Below are 15,483 nucleotides of genomic sequence, written 5' to 3' on the forward strand. Positions count from 1 at the left end.
AAAACCCCACTCTGTTAGCCTGTTTATACAAAGATTATTAAAGTAGGAAACATACTTTGAATTATTTTTTTTTCTTAGATGGAGGATAGGAGTTATTGTTATTCACTTACACTGTTTGGGCACCAATAACATGTATCTGTAAGCTAATATTTGATAAGGAGATAGTCACTTTACAGACTGCCTCCCTGTATATTAAAAATCAATTAAAACTATGTCCAAAGCCCAGCCGAAAACCTCCATTTCCAAAAATAGGGTTAGGCATTGAACTACCTGAAATCTCTCCTACTACAAAGTACCTAGAAATGCTGAAAACCTGTAACATCCTTTTAAATTCATCATTTGAATTCCAAGAAAGTAAGAGAAATCCCTGGGGTAAAAAAGTGAAGATAAGGGACTTCCTTGGCGGTCCAGTGGTTAATACTCCACACTTCCACTGCAGGGGGTGTGGGTTCAGTTCCCTGGTAGGGGAACTAAGATCCCGCATGCTGCGTGGTGTGGCGAAATAAATAAATAAAATAAAGATTCAGTGTTAAGAAATACACCAACTAATGAAGGGTTAAGAAACGTTTAAAAAATGAAGATGGATGTGAATAGCAAAATGGTAAGCACAGCTACTGTTGACAACCGCCTGGATAAAGAAAGGAGTCGAGATTGGGCGCGTTCAGGGTGGTATGGCCATAGATGCAAGAGGGAAGAGATATGGGAACATATGTATATGTATAACTGATTCGCTTTGTTGTAGAGCAGAAGCTGACACACCATTGTAAAGCAATTATACTCCAATAAAGATGTTAAAAAAAAAAAAAGAAAGGAGTTGGAGGATGGGAAGGTGCCAATCTTACTCGGCAAGAGGACTTCTCTCTCTCTCTCTCACTCTCTCTCAAAATTTCACACACACTCTACTGTGTCCCCCCATATACCTATCGCCCAAATTCAACAGATTCAATCAAGATTTTGCAACATTACATTTATCTTTCCTTTTTTTAAAAAAAACTCAAGGGAAGATTTTGATATTTTTTTATTATTTAGAAGATTCAGAGAAGAAAGCAGGGGACTTTATTCTGGGGATGGGCAGAGGCCTTTATCTTTAAACACTTCTTTCAGAAACAACATAGTTAGCTTTTCCCACGAAAAGATCTTTATTTTCAATAAAACGTGTGTGATGCTTCTTTCTATAAATACATATCCTTCGTAATTTAAAGAAATGGAACTCTGTGGGATTTTAATGTTAGTTTCCCAAACTTGATCTCTCGTAAAGTACTGCAGATTGTGGGGTTTTTTGGCTACTAATTTACATCTTCATCTGTGATAAAAATAATAATCCAACAGGAAAACTTTTCAACAAGGAGAGAACATTTCTAATACTATGAAAGATTGGGTTCTCTATTTCTGGCTGCCACAAGTAATTAGTCTTAATAGCTATAGTTGATTCTAAGTAATAATTCACTGAAAATTACACATTCTTTGTGAAAAAAATAAACAGTACATTCAAGTAGAGCTATTTCCTTTGGTACAAGCATTCCAGAAGTGAAATATATTTATCTTTCTGATGTTAGAATTTCAATGGTTAAACAATGATTAAAAATTTAAAATAATTTTTAAAAACTTTATTGAAGTATCATTGATTTACAACGTGTTAATTTCTGCTGTACAGCAGTGATTCAGTTATACATATATATACATTTATTTTCATATTCTTTTCCATTATGGTTTATCACAGGATATTGAATATAGCTCCCTGTGCTGTACGGTAGGACCTTGTTGTTTATCCTTGGAGCTCCGTCTTTATTCTGCATGTTGATTAATTGGACTCAGCATAATCAGTTGCAGAGGACGTCAAAGTTTCTGCAGTTAAGTGCTTCAGAGAAACAGGGATTCTCAGGGCTTTACGGAGACGCTGGATTCTGCTTAGCACCACGCTGAATGAGCTGGACCTGGTTCCTTTTAGCACAAGACTGGTTAAAATCCACATAGCGCTGAGATAATAGGAATTACCTTAAATTGTATTTATTTGCTTAAGGGTGTATGTCTTGGTTTCCCAGATAGACTGCAAGCTGCCTGAGGGTATAAACCATAGATTATACCTCTTTGTTTTTAGTCGACAGCTATGCTCACAATTAAGCACTCAGTAATTATTTGTTACACATACTAATGAGTGAGCTCTTTAGGATGAGTAATCAAAGCTGGATATTCAATCTCCTTGCCTAAGCTCTTTGGAACAGGCACCTGGCTTACCAGGCGTACCAATCTAGTTTTGGGGGGATTGTTGACTCAAGGGGGAAAAATATAAGTTTGTAGAAATGCAGAGAAAGGCACAGTGGAGGAAGAAGAAAGGAGTTAAAACTGTAAAGGTATAAACAACCCCAAATTCACATGGACTGGTTGAGTGCACATTTTAGTGCTTACCTAGGACCGTTGGTCATCTCTGTGTTGGATGATTTGGTTCATTTTCCCAAGCCCAATTTCTCCTTCTAGCTTACCTTACTCTAAGTACAGCCCCTGGATAATCAGGCCCTGCAGACTCCACATTATTAGTCTGGTGATGGAGAGGAGATTCAACCAGACAATTTATCAGCTGGTCAGCAATCAGAGGCCTCTGAAGGATTTTGAGTGAAGAGTCACAGGGGAAAGATCACCCCACCATCTTTAAGTCCTGCCCTTCCTTGCTCGTGCTGTTCAGCTTTTCCTGAGTTTCTAGAAAACCTCTTTATATCCTTAAAAGGCATCCCTCAACACATTTCCCTTATTCTTTGTAAAATCGGAGCTACTTTGAACGGGCTGCTGGTCTTTGCAACCAAACGAGCTATGTCTCAGGCACCTTCTTGATGCCAGTTTCATATCTTGGGCATTCAACGGTCAAACTGCAGCCCCGCTGGCCACTCCTGCAGATGGTAGGGAGTCTTGAATGATCCACAGTATCTTAGCCAAAGGAGGCTTGTCTCAAACCAGACCTGAGAAGGTCCAGGACAGAAGGAATCCAACATGAGATCAGGGCAACTTGCTGATTCCCAACAGTGAGGCATGTGGCATCTGCTTGTACCTCTGACCCAACTGACCACACACAGTGGCCTTCGCTCCTGTGACAGCACTCAACCCAGCCAACCAGAAGAACCTGCAGCAGGGTCATAGAATTCCAGAACTGGAATAGAGTTTAGAAATCTCTTAATTCATATATCAGCTCTACAGCTTTCCTTACAAGTGATCATCCCATCACTTCTGAAACATGACAGGGCAGTCTATTTCTAGATAACTCTAGTGGAAAGAATGCTGACCTTAATTTTAAACCCAAGTCTACCTCCTTTTAGTTTTTCCCCATTGGTACTTGTTCTGAACCTCTGCAGACATATGCAAACATAGAATCCCTTAAAGAATGAAGCCAACCCTTCAAATATGCAGACAAAAGAATGACATCTCCTTTAAGTCTCTTTCTCCAGGTTAAATATGCCAAGTCCTCCGATCATGTCTTCTGTAACGTAATTTTGAATCTCTTCACCATCAATGTCACTTTTTTGTCTGGCTGTGCTCTAAATTGTCTCTGGATTATTCTTAAAAATGTGTCAGCCGTGCACCTTTGGATGGTACTTGAGCAGGGGAGAATAGAGCGAGGCTAGCACCTCCTTTCTTGCTTATGATTGCCTTCACCTTCAGTGCACTGCCACTTTCACCTACAGTTGTGTTTGGGTCCACCCAACCTTTCCAGTCATCGACGGAGTGCTGGCCCAGAGTCAGCTAGCTAGGCTCTGACCTTTGTGTTCCATCCTGGGGGCACTACAGTGGCTAGTCTTGCCCTCCCAACCTTACCCTCTTCTTAGGGAATCAGCCTCTGCCAGCTCCACAAGGGATAGCCCCACCCTCTCCCCCTGGACCTAGGAGACCCCATCCAGGTCAGTTAGCCCCGTGAGGAGCCTTTGGAAGGTCCTGGAGACGTGGAAGTGACTCTGCCTTTTGGGATGGCTATGGGCAAGAAGGGAAACCAGGCTGCAGAGGGCATGAAGGAGGCTTCCGGAAGCAGAGAGGAGTCCCTAAGGGCCCCATGGAAACAGAGTCCGAGAAATTAACCAATGACTTGTCAGTTTCCACAAGTTCCCACTGAACCTCTTCCAACTAGTTTCTATGAGGTTTCTCTGTTTGTAAGGTTAAATTCATTTGAATTCAAGATTCTTCGAATGGATTTTGGTTCTGAACAAACACTCTTTGCCAAGACTTTAAGCAAGTCTTGGAATCTCACTGGGCTTAATTTTCCTTATGGATAAATTGCATGATTGTCCGGTAGTCTGCTTTCACTCTGTGATTTTACATGTTATTATTCCCATTCTATAATTCTGTACTTGGGAGGGTATTTATTTTTTAAAAATAAAAACTGAGATGTATAACTTTATATATAATCCCTGGTAAATTTCACCTTGGTTCCGGTTAATCTTCCAAAACATCTCACGTATTAGAATACGTTTGGGTCTTTGATGATCAGATAGTAGTAAATAGAAGAAAACTTGAGAGTAATAAGATCATGCTTCTTCACAGAAGTCTGTATAATAGTTGCCGCTCACATTGGATGAACTGTCCAGAAATGTCATTTACATGGCTTAGAAATTCATTCATTCATTAAACTGTTTATCCATTCAGTAATTTCACTAGTTCGTTGTTGATTGAGGGTATGTTTTCCAACGTCAGCAGAAAGATATGTGAGCAGTAGATGCAAAGCTTTGATTTACTGTGATCTGTTAGGATGGCCACCCCAAGCACAAAATGTCCACATCTTGAAGGACCTGACAAGTGGTGCATTGGACCAACTGGAACGCCCAGTCACCATGCAAGGTCAGAGATGCTGCGTAAAGAACTAGTCAAACTCAGACTCGTCAATTGGCTATTTGCTGGCAACATGGGCATAAAGACTTGGTGGGAAAGGATGCAGGAATTTTGGCTAAAATGAGCTTTTGTCTTCTCTTCAGATTCCAATTATGCAAGGCTGTCCCCATCCCTCGTTACCTCAGATAAATTCAACAGCAGCTTAGAGTTCAACTTGGGAACTGGGAGCAAACAAAGAGTAAATCTTTGAGGTGAAATGTGGGCTGTGTCTATTTGTGGTTCATAGATGCTTCAAAAAGACAGGCAGGCAGAAAGCAAGACTGACTCCCAAACACAGTGGGTTGGGAACACACACACCTCTGAATATGTGAGGAGAAGGGAAGAGCAGGAAAGAAGAGGAAGACACCTGCCTCACTGTCACCTTGGCCACCATCCCCAGAGGGCTTTTTGCAGCTGGTTCTTCCCGGGTAACCATCGTGCTCCTGTGAACGAACCATCGAACCCCCAGTCCTTGTGCCTGGTCTTGGGATCTGGAACAATCAGAACTGTTCCAGATCCCAAGCCTAAACTTCCGACCTTCCTCAGCTCCTCAAATGCCTGCCCCACCCCATTCTATTAGCTCCCCTCTGATCTCAGTTTTTTCCCTTCCCCACCACTCCCTCCTCTGCTTCAGCTGCTCAGTGAGCCCCCATCCCCGGTAGAATCCCTCAGTTGGGCTCAGTTTCTTTTCTTTTTAAATTTTTTTTAATTGAAGTATAGTTGATGTACAATGTACAATGTACAATGTTGTGTTAAGTTCTGCTGTACAGCAAAGTGACTCAGTTATACACATATATACATTCTTTTTTTAATATTCTTTTCCATTATGGTTTATCACTGGATACTGAATATAGTTCCCTGTGCTATACAGTAGTAGGACCTTGTTATTTACCCATTCTAAATAGTTTGCATCTACTAACCCCAAACTCCCAGTCTATCCCTCTCCTTCCCCCCCTCCCCCTTGGCAACCACAAGTCTGTTCTCTATGTCTGTGAGTCTGTTTCTGTTTCATAGATAGATTCATTTGTGCCATATTTTAGATTCCACATATAAGTGATATCATATGGTATTTGTCTTTCTCCTTCTAACTTACTTCACTTAGTATGATAATCTCTAGTTGCATCCATGTTGCTGCAAATGGCATTATTTCATTCTTTTTTATGGCTGAGTAGAATTCCGTTGTATATAGGTACCACATCTTTATCCATTCATCTGTCGATGGACATTTAGGTTGTTTCCATGACTTGGCTATTGTGAATAGTGCTGCTATGAATATAGGGGTGCATGTATCTTTTTGAATTATAGTTTTGTCCGGGTATACGGCCAGGAGTGGGACTGATGGATCGTACGGTAATTCTATTTTTAGTTTTCTGAGGAACCTCCATCCTGTTTTCCATAGTGGCTGGACCAACAGTTGGGCTCAGTTTCTTCATCTGGAGAATGGGCATAATTACCCCTACTCATGAGGCTGGAAACACGCTATGTGTGTTCAGTGCAAGGGGTAGGCCTGCTCATGGCACCCACCCAGTGAAGGGCGGCCCGTTCTCTACTGCATCTTCCCCTCTCCTCACAAATATGCTTTTTCCCCCACTTTGGAAAAGACCTCTGGCATTGCCAGCATGTCCCTGCTTCTCCTCACCCTCAGACCTCAGGAAGGGCTCCTCTGCCCCCTGCCTTCTTGCCACGGACACCACATTGCCAAGGACGTTATAGTCTCGTTCCGACCCCATCATCCCCCGCTCTGCCCTCACCCTGCCTCCGCTCTTGGATCCAGCCTCTCAAGTTCAAAACCTCGGGGTGAGTCTCAATGCTTCCCTCATTTTCTCTCTCTCTACTCAGCAGATGACTAGATTTGGCTGATTCTATCCCAGAAATGTCACCTTCTTACCCACGGCCTCAAAGCCAGCCTCCCCACCGTCTCTGACCAGGACCATCATGACTTGTCTCCCTGCCCCAGGCTTGGACTCTTCACTCCACACTTCTGGCCCAACTCTGCTTAAACACCTTCAGTGACTCTGTCATCTGTAGGACAATGTCTGACTTCCTTGACAAGCACATGGGGACCTACCGGTGGCCTCAGACGTCCTCACCGCAGGCCAGGCCTGTCATACACGAGCTGGACACAGGGACCTCCATGCCACACCCTGCCCACGCCAGAGCCCCCGGGGCCCCCTCGGGAGCTCCTGCACTTCCTTCTGGCTGGACCGCTGCTGCCCCCTCAGTGTTAAACTCCTCGTCCTGCTTTAAAACCCACATCAAACGTCTCCCAGCTCCTCCGCAGGGACCCCCAGCACTTTGTCCACAGCCCACGGCTTCCTATCAGGTACGTAGGCCCCCAGGGCCGGTGAGCTTAACCATGGTGGGAGCCTCGGCACCTGGCCCGGGTCAGGCTCGTGCTAGGTGACCAAACACTGGCTGATGCAAGCTTAATAAAATGAGAGAAGAAATGCTTTGGGGACCCCGGACCCCAGAGGCTGAGGAACCGTGTGAGAAGCGAGTGGTGTTTAGAGGGGGCAGAGGGAGCTCCTGCCCCATTTACGCTTCAAGATAGACTTGAGATCTCGATCAGGTCCAGAAGCTGCATAATGAAATTCCACTCCGGAATGGAGTGGTGGTTCGGACCAGAGACTGCAAACAAGGTCTAAGCTGGCTTGGCCCGTGCTCAGCTCACTAAGATGACAGTCCTCGTGGAGAGGAAGACTTTGCCACCATTTATAGGTGAGTTTCTGGTGTGCATTTATCACCCTGGCTGTTCAGGGCAAGGCCATAGTGATAAGACAATGTCACAATAAGCCGTGAGAGTTGAGCTCAGCAAGAACAAGGGCAGGTTGGAAGAGAGAGAGGCCCATTCAGCTCTGCAGACACTCCTTGGGAAGGCTGAGCCCTGGGGCCCTGGCGGGTGGAGGTTTCCCAAGACAGACCCAACCCAGAGACTTTAGAAATCAGAGCCCTGATTTCTGACCCAAAGGCAAGCTTGCAAAGCGGCGCATCGTCAAACAGCCAACTCCGTGGTTTGCAGCAAAGACCAGAGGGAAGCATAGGATTTGGAAACTCTCAAGGCCACGGTCATGAGAATAAGGTCAGCTCGGCTCCGAGCACTTCTGAGAGAAACAGACCCGGCCACGCGGAACAGGACAGATGGGCTGTCAGGGAGGAACGCCCATCAGCGCTGCTGTGTGGGAGGGAATGTGGGAAAGCTGGCGTGGCCCCGTCAGGGATTCTAGGTGACACTATAAACGTGTAAGAGCTGACACGCAGGCGGCATCGGCAGAGGTTAATGGAGGCCTCGGAGGCCTTATTTATTATTGTTATTTTTGCCTCCCTCATGTGGTTTGTAGAAAGTGCTTTGTCAAGATGGGCAGGCCCAGTTATGTACAAACGACCTAAGGCTGTTTCTCAGGGGAACCCCTCGCTGACGCAGCTAGAAGGCAGCATGGAAGGAAGAGGGAGTGAAGGGTGGGCTGAGCAGCACAGAATCGGAAGGAAGAATGATCCTCTGGCCCCCTCCAGACTAGGCAGGCAGCTCAAAGCCCGGGACCTGGAGAGGATGAATCAGGATGGGCCCTATGGCCCGACTGCTGAAAAGGAACAAGCGTTCTTCAAGGTGACCCAGCCTGGATTGGTTTAAAAAATGTATCAGATGGGAATTCCCTGGCGGTCCAGTGGTTAGGACTCCACGCCTCTGCTGCTGGCGACCCAGGTTCCATCCCTCGTCGGGGAACTAAGATCCCGCAAGCTGCGCGGTGTGGCCAAAAAAAAAAAAAAAATCAGCAAGCCCAGTGCTGCATTAATTACATTATACCTGGAAACATTTGCCAGGGGATTGATGTACCCCATGATTGACACAAGGTGATTATATCCACAGAGATGGTACAAATTCCAGGCCTTTGCTTAGTGAGTTCTACGTGTGTGGAAAAGCTAGGCTCTTCTCCATTAGATGATGAGCCGCTCTAAAGAGAGTGATATTGGACACTTTTTTCCTTGGATCTCTCTCTCCGTCTATCATCTATCTGTGTCTGGAGACAAGGTTGGATCGGGCAAGAGGAGAAGGCATTTACATGGATGTGCCTCAAGAGATACACAGAAGCTTTTGAGAACCTTAGGTTGTTTTCTTTTATTTATGTATTTGTTCCATGGTTTTCTTTCTTTCTTTTTGAAGGGTCTTCTTTTAGGTTTGGAAACCAACCTATTACGACTTGGATTTTGGGTTCTGAACATGTGTATTCATATGCTACGAAATGACCAAACTACTTTTTCACAGAGTTCACCCAGGCTTTCCAGGAACCCAGGAAACCGGAAGAGGGGTTTTGGGATGACTTACACGAGGACCACGAATAAGACCATTGAGCAGCAAGCTTAAGAAGTCAGTGAAATCCGGGGGACACACGTGTCTTCGAAGGGACAAACCCATGCAGAAGAGGGTCAGGGGTCAAGACTTGCTTGCCCTCGGACACCATTTTGTAAGCCCGCTCATGGTGTGGTTGGCCGACATCTAGCAGCTCCTCTGGAACATCTGGGGCCTTCAGCAGCTGGGAGAGCAGTGAGGCAAGAGTGAGTGGCCAAAAGGAAGAAGGGACCAGAGAGGGGAGAATAAGAAGGGCCTGGCTGCCAAAAGTCAACTGCGAAGATGGCGTGATCCAACTCCTTCTTATGGACTGGTGTTCCCTTCAGTATGAGCCAGATCCAAGCAGTCCCCTTCACAGACCAGCTATGATGAACAGCTTAGAGGAGCATCTTAGGAAAAACCACAATCCAGGCTGGTGCTGCCGTGCTGTCCAGGGGTCTCTCAGCCGAGGGGGTTGGCTACAGGTGAGGCCAGGAGGACAGGGAGAATAACTTGAGCTCATGGTACCAAAGGGACACAGCCTTAAGGACAGCAGTATTCCAATCACATGATAGCTTGACAGGAAACAATAAATGGAGAAACCAATGAGGAGGCCCAGGATACTTCTTTGGAAAAACCTAAGGCCTTGAGCGTTAGCCAGGATTATACAAGGGCTGTTCACATTTGGCTGGAGAGTTGGCTCTAGGGAGGACTCATGATCAAACACTCCCTGGATGTGTCTTCGTAGGAATGATGAACACTTCTGATTCCGGAGCTACTCTGGGGCCAAGAGAAGCTCCAAGGTCCCTTTGGTCCAAGTAAACAGAGAAGAGGGCCTCCCAAACTCCTGGCCCTAACACAGCAGGGAGGCTGTTGGCCAATGGCTTCTTGTTGGCTGCACCGTGCCTCTCCTGACATCCTGGGCAGCTCTCCTTGGTGTTACAGGCAGTAGTCATCCCAGCTGGGTTAAGAAAAGGTAACAGAGTAAGTGGAGAATTCAGGGCACTAGGAGGAGTTAAAAGATAGACTTCATCAGAGTAACCAGCACTTTCCTGTTTTCAGGGCATATAATTACAATGTCTGTATTCAGCTTGGAATCCAGCTTCCTGTACTGACTCAGTCCACAGCAGCCCCTCCCTCTCTCTGTATTTCTACAGGACATGTATTGCCTTGAATCATTCTTAAATGTTTCCTGTATACACCACACTCTTTCCATTTTAATAATCCTATCCTGTGCCTGTAATGAAATTCAAAGGCAAGTAAATAATAGCCAGTACTTGTCCTCAAGGAACTTTAAGTCCAGTGAAAGGAACAGGCACATAAAGAATAACATTACTATGGAAGCACAGAGGTGGGAGCCTTGAGGTTGGCTTGACCAGTAGGGCTCACAGGAGTAGGAATGGACCAGGATGTTTCTCCGAGAGACTAAGGGTGTGACTTTATACCTGAAACCAGAAGTGGAAGCCAGGTGGAGAACCACTGTGGAAAATCACATGGACATCTAAAACCAATGAAGCCAGAGTGGCCACAGAAATGGAAAATCAAGTTTGGGGGCACAAAGCAGAAATCGGGAAGCAGAGAGTAGAGAACAATAAGGACAGATCTGGGGTTCTTGCCTAAAATGGTAATTGTCCACAGCTTTTGGGGGCAGCCAGGACAAAGTATGTGGATGGGTCTGCTGGACTGAAAGGACCAGGGGTAAAATGACAAGAGGGAACAGATTTAAGAGATGATTAGGAAGCAGTTGAATATGAGACATGAAGGAGAAGGAGGCATCTAATATAATCCTGAGGTTCTAGCTTGTAGGCTGCCTGGTAGATGCCTAGATGCCTGATGATTTCATAAACTATCACTCAGATTAGGGGAGGAGCAGGCTGAGAGGAGGAAGGAGATGAGTCCATTTGCGGCATGTTGAGTTTCAAGGTTTTCTTGGGATGGCAAGATAGACTGGTTGCTTAGTGGGTCATTGGAAATATGGTCTCTGTATCACAGGATGTGGATCAGGACTGGAAACCACATGTGGGAATCATCAGCCAGGGAGTAGAAAGAATCATCCACAGAAAGTGAATAGCAAGTCCCAAGACCAAAACTTGGGGATCGTCTACATCCCAAGAGCAGCCATGAGTATGAGAGAGCCATTCAGTAGGGTGGTCATGGCAGAAGCTGAACTGTAGAGGTAGAGGAAGAGGTGGAAAATGGGACAGTGGAGGCGGTGAGGGTAGCCTTCTTAAAAAGTGAAATTGATGAAGGGAAGGTGTGACACGGAGTAGTCATTTGAGAAGGATTTTTAGAGCAGGGAGTCATTAGCATGTTTGAAGGACATAGAAAAGGAGCCAAGGAGGAGACAGGATTGAAAGTCCAAAATAGAGAAGTGATGGCAGAGAGCCGGAGGTCTCAGGGGAGGGACAGGGGAGGGGGCAGGGCGGGCTTTAAAGAGCCACAACCCTTCATCTTCTGAGGCAGAGGAAAAGCTTTCAGGTTGGATGAGAAGCTGGGTGAAGCTGTGGGGCAACAAAACACACCCCTGATCCCAAGACTCTGTGTGTGTGTGTGTGTGTGTGTGTGTGCGTGTGTGTGTATGATACAAACCATACTGTCTTGCATATAGGAGTCAATTTTCTCTGTGAGTTTCAAGCTTGGACATTTTCTCTCCCTTAGATAGTCATCTCTTTAAAGGTAAGGACTGTGGCTTTGACTACTTTTTGCCGTCCCAACAGCACCAAGGACAAGAATTGAGTGAGTCGCGAATGAACCTGGCCCTGCTCATCACTGATGGCCTTCTCTCAGATTATCCAGGCAAGTCTTTACAAAGCACTGAGTACAGGCACTTTTCATCTCTTGAGACCAGGGCTGTGCCTTTAAAGGTTATTTGTATTGACCTGCATACTTCTCAAGCATGAATTTAATAGGAATAAGGCAAGGAGAAAAACTCAACTTACAGTTGAAAAATAAGAATTACTAGGTAGAAAGAGACAATATTAAAAGAAACAAAGCTTCCTTTCCTCTCTTTTAAGTGGCTATCTTTTTAAAATTATTATTTTTTAATAGATCTTTATTGGAGTATAATTGCTTCACAATACTCTGTTAGTTTCTGTTGCACAACAAAGCGAATCACCCATGCGCATACACATGTCCCCATATCCCCTCCCTCTTGAGCCTCCCTCCCACCCTCCCTACCCCACCCCTCTAGGTGGTCGCAAAGCACCGAGCCGATCTCCCTGTGCTATGCAGCTGCTTCCCACCAGCCAACTATTTTACATTCGGTAGTGTATATATGTCAGTGCTACTCTCACTTCGCCCCAACTTTGACCTCCCACCCCATGTCATCAAGTCCATTCTCTATGTCTACCTCTTTATTCCTGCCCTGCAACTAGGTTCATCAGTACCATTTGTTTTTTTTTTTTTTTTAGATTCCATATATATGTGTTAGCATATGGTATTTGTTTTTCTCTTTCTGACTTACTTCACTCTGTATGACAGACTCTAGGTCCATCCGCATCTTCTTTACCCATTCATCTGTCGATGGACATTTAGGTTGGTTCCATGTCCTGGCTATTGTAAATAGTGCTGCAATGAAGGCTAGCTGGATGGTTCCGAGGTGGCAATTTGGTACATTTTCTCTTTCAGCTTCCTTCCCTGTCTCTATATTAGTCATGACAGGGCACACAGTACACTCTTTGTAAACATGGGGCTGAATCAAGTCTATGAGCCTTTACCAACCAAGCAAAGAGCAGAGCATTATTTGGCTTCATCCTTTAGCTTTGACCAGATGTCTGACACAGATCTACTAGGAAATTTCCTCTGTATTGCCACCCGGCCTCAGGTCTTCCCTTCTCAGTCACTCACAGCATTTAATGTGCACCCTATTCTTTTTTTAATTATTATTGATGAATAGTTGATTTACAATGTTGTGTTAGTTTCTGCTGTACATTAAAGTGATTCAGTTATACATACGTATACATTCTTTTTTTTATATTCTTTTTCATTATGGTTTATCACAGGATATTGAATATAGTTCTCTGTGCTATACAGTAGGACCTTGTTGTTTATCCATTCTATATATAACTGTTTGCATCTGCTAATCCCAAACTCCCTATCCATCCCTCCCCACCCCCCCACCTTGGCAACCACAAGTTTGTTCTCTATGTCTATGAGTCTGTTTCTGTTTTGTAGGTAGGTTCACTTGTGTCATATTTTAGATTCCACATATTAGTGATATCGTATGGTATTCATCTTTCTCTGTCTGGTTTACTTCACTTAGTATGATAATCTCTAAGTCCATCTATGTTGCTGCAAATGGCATTATTTCATTCTTTTTTATGGCTGAGTAGTATTCCATTGTATATATGAACCACATCATGTTTATCCATTCATCTCTCAATGGACATTTAGGTTGCTTCCATGTCTTGGCTATTGTAAATCGTGCTGCTATGAACGTAGGGGTGCATGTATCTTTTTGAATGATAATTTTTTTCCAGCTATATGCCCAGGAGTGGAATTGCTGGATCAACCCTATTCATTTTTAACACTTGGTTATACTCCATTTAACACCTTAATGGTGCTTACAGCTTCCTATCACGTAGTATAGTTATTGATGTTCACTCATATCTTATCTCCTTCACACATCAAACCCAAAGTTCCTAGAGAACAAGGTCCATGACTGATTCATTTTTATATTCCTATCGCAGCAACCAGATTAGACATTGAATAAATATTTGTTCTCAGATGAATAAGTGATTCACTGTCTCATGTGTTCATGCTTCTCTGAACTCAGATTTCTCAGCTATAGGATGAGGCAGCTGAACTAGATCCTTTAAGGTCCTCCCCACTCAAACTTCCAAGTATTTTATGAGCCTGTTTCCCTTCTTGACTTCATGGACATTAGGGAGTCATTCCTGGGAGTGAACCAATGTTTTAGCCCTGTGCTAGGACATGATGGATTTAGAATTTAAAATCTAGATGGAGACAGAAATAACCCATATGAAAATAGCCCCAAATATGACAAGCTTCTTATGCTGGAGTTTGAATTGTGTGCCAGACCCTAGAGGTGAAAAGACAAACAGAAAATCGATGCCAGGGGTCCAGATGTGGGCAGAGTCACTTTAGTAATTCTCTGTTACTGCTCAAGACACCCTGGGCAGGATGGCACTTTCAGTTGTGTTGGACCTTCGCTGATTATATTGCGGAGAAAGGAATCAGAAGCGGAGTCGGTGATCAAGCTTCTTTCTCGGCAGTGAGCAGACTGCTGTGTTGTGATGGGGTAATGCAAAAGGGTTGGTCTGGTGAGGGTCTGGACACACAGTTGGGTGTCGGGGGGCCATGAAGAGTCTGAGTTGCAAGAGAATACTGTGGTCCTGAGGGAGGGAGCACACAAAGAGTCAAGTGTGAAGGAGAGAAGGGAAGAAGATGCTACTAAGGGCCGACATCCTTCGTTCCACTCCTGCGTCTAGGGCTGACCAGCCCCACTAAGGAGAAGGGCCTCAGCAAGGCTGGAACAGAATGGAGGACTCACCATATGATGTGGACCCCAGAAGTGGGCTAGTGACCCTGCCGTACACAATGTGTAAGTGCTTCCTGTGCGCTGGTCAATGGAATGGACGTATGTGATGCGTACCATTCCCCTTCTATTTTCTTTTAAGGTCACTTATAGCACAGTGTTTTGCACCATTTTGGGGCAGCATGATGCCATTACTGGTCCCATGGCTTCTGGGTCCCGGGACACAGACAGCACCCCTTCCCTGCCAGTGTGACAGCATTATATTTCACCCAAGCCCCTACTGGGCCTTGGAGCAAGACTGAACTGTTGAAACCTTGAAGAGGAAGCCCTGTGAGGGTGTGCAAGAGGGCAGGGGGTTTTCAGTTCCCAGGAAGACCTTCTCTTCGGGGCTTTTGCTCTTTTCAATCAGGAGGCACTCATTTCAACATCTTCAGATCTTGGAGATTTTGTGCTAAATGCATGAGGCTGTTCTCCAGGTTTTGCAGAGCTTAATCGTGATGCTTTTTATGCCTGGTTGTGTGAAGGGGGGCCGGGGGCCAGCTCCCAGCATCATGGGACTTCCTCAGAGGCCAAGCTGAGTGCATGAACACATATGAAACCCCTGCCAGAGCCTCCCGGGGTCACAGGGGAGGGGCAATGTGTGGGGATCACTTGATGGGATGCCCTGGGGCCTGCAGCAGGTCAGAGAGGGCAGGGAGGCTGCAGTTACTGCTATAACTGTGAAGACACTGAGACCTGGGACAATCCGGGTAAAATATGCCCTCCCTGAGGGCAGGGACCGCTCAGCTTGTACCTGTGGCAACCTCACCTCCAAAGT

This window comes from Balaenoptera ricei, chromosome 16, assembly GCF_028023285.1.
Source record: "Balaenoptera ricei isolate mBalRic1 chromosome 16, mBalRic1.hap2, whole genome shotgun sequence".
Taxonomy (NCBI): domain Eukaryota; kingdom Metazoa; phylum Chordata; class Mammalia; order Artiodactyla; family Balaenopteridae; genus Balaenoptera; species Balaenoptera ricei.